Here is a 9,002-nt window from a genome sequence, read left to right as displayed (position 1 = left end):
TCCGACTGCCAGATGGGCGGGGCCTGGTCTCCCTCGCGCGGCGCTTCCTGAGGAAAAGCGCTCAGATAAGTCTCTCAAAAATAGACAGAACAGACCTGAGCTGCGCTCCGCTCCCAGCACTGTGTCCAGACCAGTCCAGCCAAAAGTGCACTGAACTAAGAGTCTGACTCATACACCTACCTACACACTACGAGTATATTACAGTAAAAAGGGGGGTTATTTAACAAAAAGGTTTTCTTTCTTTGTGATACTGTGAGGTGTTGGAAGCAATGGGTGCTAGAACAAGCTAGCTAGCAGAGGTGCTGGCAGTCTTATTTTTACACTAATACGAACGTGGTTAGATCAAATAAAATAAAAAAATAAAAGAAAAAAATAAAAATAAAATAAAAATAAAATAAAAGCTAGATCAAATGTGCAGTAATTAAAAAAAAAAAAAACATCTCCACATGTGTATTAGGCACGTTAAAGTAAAAAGAGTGTGTGTTTCTGTAACTATGTAAAGTAAACTATGTAAAGTAAAATACTGGTAAATACTATATCAGTGAAGTACAACATAATGGTCAGGTATGATTACAAATCATAATCATTGGTTTTGTAGTTTCTACTTTCTGTTTTAGAGACGTAAGATAATGATCATGTGTGTTAAATTAAGTATTAATAGAGCAAATCAGATTAGAGATAAGACTTGTGTGAACCCTGGGAATAAAAAACCTTCTGTAATTATATTAAAGGAGCTAAACTACTTATAGTTTACTACAGGAACATTGCACAAAAGTATCCAAATACGCACACATACACACACACACACACACACACACACACACACACATACACACACACAGCTTACATAATCTCCATGGAAAATCATGGCACTGTTTATTAAATGAGATGCTTCAGGCGTAATATAATCATGTCCAAACCCAATCATCAGCTAGAGGGGTATAAAGTCCCCCAGCACCGGGCTCTGGAGCAGAGGAACATTCTCTGGAGTGATGGAGCTCCATCCAGTATCTTTGGGATGAGATGGATTGATGTTTGCAATCCAGAACTAATCATCCAACATCATTACCATGACCTCGCTAATTATCTTGTGACCAAATGCTATCAAATCCTCATAGCAAGGTTCTTACATGTTGCATAAAGCCTTCTCAAAAGAGTAAAGGTGGCTAGAAACTCCCTATTAATACATGTGTGCAAATGTAATCCTCTCTCTCTCTCTCTCGCTCTCTCTCTCTCACACACACACACACACACACACACACACACACACACACACACACACACACACACACACACACACACACACAGAGACAGATCATGTTTGTATTTAAAATAGCCAGTGGACACTTTTGAAGTCAGTAAACAGGAACATTATGCCTGTATCCTTTTCCACAGTAGCAGACAGAAGGCAGTACCTGAGCGGGCCCTTCTGTTGTGCGTGTGTGTCTGGGAATTAGGTTTTCTTATCATGTGTGAGATAGCACGCTCGGCCTGTTAAAGGCTGCTGACCAAATGCCCTTTTAAGCCTTTTTTAAGCCTTTTTTAAGCCATGCTTTCTATGAATTATCTCTGGGGATTTGTTTATTGCACTTTCAGTCACACTCACTTGTGCACGCAAATCTGGCTTCTGATTAGGGCACTGAGAGAACAGTTAGGGACTGTAAGAAACTCCCTCTCTCTCCCTCTCTTGCTGGCTCACTCTTACCCCATCTTGTTATCTCTCACTCACAGAAATGCTGCTTGTTTGACTGCTCTCTGCCTTGTTTTCTCACGATTATGAACACACTGGTACGCCGCCAGTACTACTGCCATGTCAAGACCCAAAAATGCAGAAAAGTGAGCCATCAGGTGGAGTGTCTTTCACTGTACAATAGTGTTAAAGCAGGTCATGGCCTTGTCTTGGTGCCTTAATAGAATATCCTTCCTTCCATAAACAGCTGTGGCCTGAGTCCAAAGAGGCAAAAAATGATATTGTGTATGAGGAGTAGGGTGAGGAAATGGTCTATTTTCTTTAATCCTGACAGATTTAAGATGATTTAATCTATTATATTATGCAGAATTATGCAGAACCAAACCAAAAGGTGTTCAACTGCTAGAAAGGTTTTTGGCAGTTACTATAAATGGAAAAGCCATTTCTGGATGACATTACTGCAACAGGATGTAGATAAATCAAGGTGTGTCTGGTCTTGTCTTTTTATTGTGCATTGTACAGTGTCAGACATTTCATAAAAAACGGGTTCACAGAAACAACCTGAACGTCAGTCTTTCTCAGAGAAGCTGTGCGCAAATCTACAAACCAGACAATGCAGTGAATTATAGGTATGCTATGTCCACTAGGATACATTGTTGGTACAGTACTTATTGTGGTGCATTGTGGGATTGCTATAGTGCACTACAAGTTCTGTTTTCGGACGCCGCTACAAAATGGCAAAAAAAAAAATTACGTTTAATCTAAAACAGCCAAAAAGGAGGCGAGTTTCTTTTCCTCATTTGTTTTTATTAAATATATGTTTATGGCCTAAACTGAAAGACTTGCTCTAATGGTTACAGAAGGTGGAGGTAGGAGTGAGTCTGTCTGTGTGTTAATAACCTGCCACAATGCTGACTCACCCAGTTTGAAGTCATGAGGGTGAAGTCACTCTTGTGCTGTTTCAGGACACTGGCTTTACCCAGGGAGTCTCCAACCACCACATAACCCCCTTACACCAACCTACTGCTAATGAACAGTACATCTATAACACACACACACATACAGACGCACAGACGCACACACTTAGCCACAGACTGTTGTTAGTTAGAACAAAGAAGGGAAAAAACACCCTAGACTGAACACCCCACCCTTTATAGCCAACAGGAAACATTCAGCATGTGTGTCATCTGTGTGTGTCCAGTTAATTTAACAGTTAAAAAAAAATCTTATCAGTATCAGTACTGTGTGATTAAGGGTAATGTCTGGGTGACTTGTATGTTGAGTATGTCGAGTGTCCCTTAGTCCCTGGTCCAATGTGGAGTCTCAGCATCAGCAGGAGTTGCTGTATGTGTTAATTATGCTACTGTGTCAATTTCATACATCGCCAGATGAACCACTTGGAACACTGCAACACAAAGACCCCCTTCAGTAAACACACACACACACACACACACACACACACACACACACACACACACACACACACACACACACAGGGAGATTAAGTGTTCTGCTTTGTAAGTTATTCAGCCTGGTTTAATCTCACATGTAAGCTTTATTTTTGTGGAATTAAAACAGTCAGTATTAAAAATAGAGGTAAATAGATATCTAACATTGCTATTGTTATAATAGTTTAGACTGATAGAACATACTTCTAGTTAAATGACTAATTGAGCAGAATATAAATGTTCACATCTAAATAATTCAAAAGAAAAATTGTATGTGTGTGTGTTGACAGCAGTTGCTACAGTAAGACAGCAAAGGGAATGCTTTGTTTTGCTTCACTTTAAACAGACTGGACAATGAGGTGATTGGTTACAATGCTTATAAAAGTCAGCTGTTCATAATGTAACAGGGTAAGTTACAGGGACTTGAATGTTTGTAGTAGTTTGTGGTACTTCTATATTTTAGCTTTATTTTGCACCAATCTTCGTCTTGATTAATGGTTTTTAAACTTACAGTCATGTGAAAAAGTTAGGACACTCCATGAAAACCTTGTCTTTTTAAATACATTTAAACAAATGCAGATTTGATCTTCACTTGAACAGTATTGGACGATGGAGGTAATATAACTATATAAATGTCTTTAAAATAATTTGTAAAATGTAATGAATAGAAATACTATTTTCCTGTGAGAAAGTTAGGACACCCCCACATTTATTACTCTATCAAATCAGGTGTCCCACCTTAGCTGCAGGAGATTAGAACATCATTAGAGGGGATTTTGGAGGAGCCTGTCTTACTTAAACCTCAGACATTTAGTTTGGTTTGCTCTGGATTGGTAAAGTGGGTGTTATTACCATGGGGAGATCCAAAGAGCTTTCTGAGATGCATATGAGTCTGGGAAAGAAACACTTAGAAATCAGCCATTCCACTGTCTGCAAAATAATTAGTAGTACAACAACTGCCAACATGGGGGTCAAGCTGAGGGGCTACCAGCTGCCAGGGCCCAGTGTGTCATAACTTTTTCCTTACAAGGACATTGTACATCTATTAATTACATTTTACAAATGATTTGTGTCCAAACTTGTGCACATGACTGTATAACTCTGAATATTACTGACAACAATAACATTATTTTTAAGCCCACTGTTATACAGTATGAGACCAGCATGGCCAAAATCAAATGCAACATACTCTATGCTTGTGAAGAGCTAGTTAACCAGCTAGCTTACCAGTGTATAGTATATTTTCACCAGGACAACCAGCTTTTTAACCATAAAAGATCAGCTTAGACCATCTGAATCCAGTTACTAGCAAATGCTGGTCTTGAGCTGGATTTTTCAGCAGGGATGTGTTGATGTCCACTACTTTCTGGCAGCTGTCAAACAGTTAGGACAGTGTGTTTCTGCATGTGTCGTGTGGAAACGCCCCTCAATCACTTTCCGTCTGTGCCTGTAAGTGACTATTCAATACAATTTCTCTCTCTCTTTTTGCAAGTCTGATGGCACTAAAGGGCACAGAGAGTAACATGCCCATTCATCACTTGTAGAGTACATAAAACGAAACTCCATTTACCTGTATTTGGTTTTTAAGAGACAAAATACACCAACTACCCCAAACATTTTTACATATATGTGTACATCCACAACCTCCTTGTATTTGTGCAGGACTTAATGCTGTCTCCTGAGACTGAAAGCCCACTCCTTATCCTGACTGCCTTCTCTGCTCTATTCCAGGCCTCCATCTGGACCAATTTAAAAAAAGCTTACTAACTGGACCTGCAATACATGTCCATAATATTCCTGTGACACTTGTTAACGTGTTTTGAAGCAGCACGTTAATATACTGTACAGAAGTCTCCCCTGGTGATAGAGGAAGCCCTTCCCATCAAGCAGGAAGGAAGCCAAAAGGTTGTCATGGGAACCGTCATTGACACATTGGTGTAAGCTCCGCTCCCTCCATCTGCACTGGGCACCAGACACACTCACTGCTCCAGTGGGATAACTGAAATACATGCACGCTAAGAAATGACACACCTTCACTTCTTTTCTTTGTCGCTTTACGTTTGGCCTCGGAAGGCGGCACCAAGATGTTAAGTTGCCATGTGGAGCCACCACCTATTGGACTTCTTGTTCCAGCTCATCCCAAGGCAAACAGTGCCTCATTGGACCAGGCGACCTTCCATTTCTCAGAGGTTCCGCTTTAATGCTTCGGTGCCCACTGCAGATACTGTTCAGCCCAGATGTACTAGCTGTTGCCCTTACACATCTTTAAGCCTTGTGTGCCCAACACCCTGAAGCTGGTTTGTAATTAAGACTCCTCGGTTGACTGTAGAAAGGTTCTCATCACTGCAGACCGGGAGCACCCTGCAAGTGTATATTAGGCAGCAAGTAAACAGTAGGGGGAAAACAAGGGTAATGTGTTAAAAGGAAAAATGAGTCAGAGCATCTCAAAAAGATGAGACAAGAAAGGACAACCGGGGAACTAGTGACAGAGCACCTAAGGCTCACTGATGCAATCCATGGAGGTCCCACCTGACAACTTACAGGACTCCTGCTGCTAATGTCTTGGCGCTAGATACCACAGGATGCCTTCAGAGGTCTTGTGGTGGACATGCCTCAAATGGCCAGAACTGTTGTTTCAGTACAAGGGGGACATGTTCAATAATAGGAAGGTGGTGCTAATTTTATAGTTGATTAGAGCATGTTTTGCATTGTTAGCTTGTAGCTGGAGAGTATGTCTTCAAAAACTTGTCTACTCATCTACATCATCCTTCTCTGTCAGTAAATTGCAGACAGCAAGCACTGGCAATGCCAAACTACATTTGGGTTAATGGTGAAAACAGTCTAAATTTGATTCAACACCTAAGTATTGTTTTAAATGTCCAACTCACAGCTGCTCTAGAGCTTTTAGGCAGCCAAAAGTCAAACATCCAGAATTTTCCTGTTCAGACGAGGAACCCAGGGACACCGACCACAAACTGTTATTCTAAGAATGAGAGAGAGAGAGAAAAAAAAAAAAAAAAAAACACACACACACCACATGTATAGCAGAAAAAGGAAGTCACAGAAAAAAAAGAGAAAAGTACATGTAAGGACAGAACAGTGATATGAGGAAAATATGAATCACTAGATGAAATGAAAGATGATTTCAGTTGTCTATGATTTTGAATGCAAATCTTTGTCTTACCTTTATATGCGAGCTAGAGACCGGTGTGAGAGACTTCACGAATCCAGGTGACTAAACACACTTCACATTCTTAGGTTCACACTAATAGCAAATACTGGAGGAATAATAAATTACCATTGGATTGGTTAGAAGTGACAAGTAGCAAGAAAGTGATTGATGAGGCAGTGCTCCTTGGTGGCAAGGTTTGGTTGGGGCAGAGCTGAGAACTCGGTCCAGCTTGTATCATTTGTGAACATTCTGACTCATAAAGAAGAGACTTTTCTTTAATTTGTATTCATTTGTATTTCTAGGCGAAGGAAATTTATTTTCGCTCATTAATTAAAACGCATGCATCTCCAAAATGTCAACTTTACAGAAGGAGGGAAAAAAACAACTCCTTAACTATCAATGGAAGTAAAAATATTTTAATCGAGGTCATTTTAAAGCATTTCTATTTGTTCAAAATGTACTGCACTTGAACTGTAGGGTTTAAACTATGGAGAAAACTTAAAACTTGGAGATACATGTAACTTGGAGAAAAATGGAGATACATGTTTTTCATTGGACAGCAGCAATATTGAGTGAATTGGGGTTTTAAGTGATTTGTTCTGGAAGCTTCAACTGTGTTATTTGTGGAATTAATTAATTACGTTTTTATCCATGCACATATATTCTGTAAATGTACATACCATCAAATGAAAATATTCGCTCGCTACCCTTTAGATTGTGACTGTGATCACTTTAATATTTTCATTAACATTGCTTAACAAACTTTACAACTTCTAACCAGCTCTAATCTGTGATCTGAGCTGATTTAATCATTAAAGGGGCCACAAATCTCATCTTATCCACAATCCAAAGAATTAATTTAGTGAGGTCAGTCTGCTCTCTGCTGGACATTTAGCTAAATGTCTAGATTTCCCCCCATGCTCAGGACGCCAGAAAAAAAGCAAAAGAAAAGCCCAGATTTCCGGTGGGGGGGGGGGGGGGGGGGGGGGATCTTTGACGTAAATGGAATCACTGAAAGGATCATCTAAAGCAGTAGATCAGTGCAGTTCATAATGCAATGGCTACCATGAACATCACATAAAGTTAGACAATCAGCTGAACCGAAACGAAACAGCTTATTTGTTATGATAGGTGATATATACACAAGATTAAGGCAGGCAAGTCCAAACGTCGACAAAATAATTAGTTTATTTCACCATCAATGAGGGTGTGGGAGGACATCCTCTTTTCTTATCTTTGTTTTTTCCTTTTTGGCTAAATTCAATTTTCTATAGACTGTTTTGACTGAACTGGCTATTCAAAGAAAATTACATGCATTCATCAGCAAATGCTCATACATGGAATATAATCGCTGAAATCCACCGTGATGTAGTCTAACATAACTATAGCTTTTCAAGTCTTTTGGACTAATCTTGATTCCTTAGTGGTTGTCGTTTATGAACTGTATGACTTTTTCCTACTTAAATGCTGGCTTGAGTCTGTTGGGTCATTTTGCTGTTTTTTACTTTACAGTGCTGGGTAGTTTTTGTGAAGCCCAGCTGTTGGGTTACTGACTGTCAAATATAATAATAGATAAAATAATAATAACCCAAGGAATGAGTTAATTATCAGCAGCAATTAATAGCACCTGAAGAAGAATTAACAGCACCTGAGGAAGTCATTATAACATTATAGCTGTTCTTTAGGTAGTGGGTAGTGAAACGTCCATAAATAGATAGTTTACTACTTACATTTAAATAAAATTCATTAATAATGTTATATTTATAGCTTCCTATCAAGTTATGATGGTTTCCCTTACTGAGATGCATTCTCCCTACTAAAGTCAGCAAACCATCATAATGGTTCATTTTGGGTAAAATGATACAATGTTTCTTTAAAAAACTTTCATGAAATGGGGTTCTTTCAATGACAGAAAGATTGTTCAGTGCTGAACTATTGACAAAATGTTAGAATACTTGAATATAACAATAGTTACTTTATTATCATAAAAGATATAGTGCTCAGACTGGAGTGCATAATGTGTATACCTGTGCAGTTACTAAAATATTGTATTAGTTTTTAGGCCATCACTGCTCAAAATCAGGTGGCAACAATGACTGCTTTAATTACTTAAAATCATCTGAACTTCTCAGTATTGTTGAGAAACTGGACCCATTAAGCAAAATCACTACAAAGGCAATACATAATACATATAAAGCAATCCTAATGAACATAACATCTCTGTGGATGTTACAGCACACCAACATAACGAGACTGATCTTCCTCCTCCTGCCTTCATCCCACAGACCAAAACTCATGCATGACCTACATCAGCTTCTTCCCCATGAATAAATCTTCATCCATCTGCAGCATTGCAAGCAGGTCAGCTAGACTGGAATTCACTGTTACCATAGGAACATTCGTTGGCTTGTGGAGCTTGCACCCCGGATCTGTTTTCCCTTCCTCTTCTCGTTGCACTGGCAGAGTGTGGCGTCTGGTCAATATGAGTCCGCTCTACTGATCGACAACACTCAAAGGCTGAAGGTAGAAAGAGGTGCAGAACAACCCACATCAGCTTCTTTTCTCTCGTAAATATCTAGTAGCGTTTATTGCTAAACGTGTCCACTGCTTTTTACTCAATCAGCAGCAGTAATATTTAATGAAGCTTCATGTATGAGAGTTTCATCATTTAGGAAAGTGCTGAAATATGTTA

Source organism: Salminus brasiliensis, chromosome 7, assembly GCF_030463535.1.
Source record: "Salminus brasiliensis chromosome 7, fSalBra1.hap2, whole genome shotgun sequence".
Classification (NCBI taxonomy): Eukaryota; Metazoa; Chordata; class Actinopteri; order Characiformes; family Bryconidae; genus Salminus; species Salminus brasiliensis.
Note: the sequence above shows the minus strand (reverse complement) of the source record.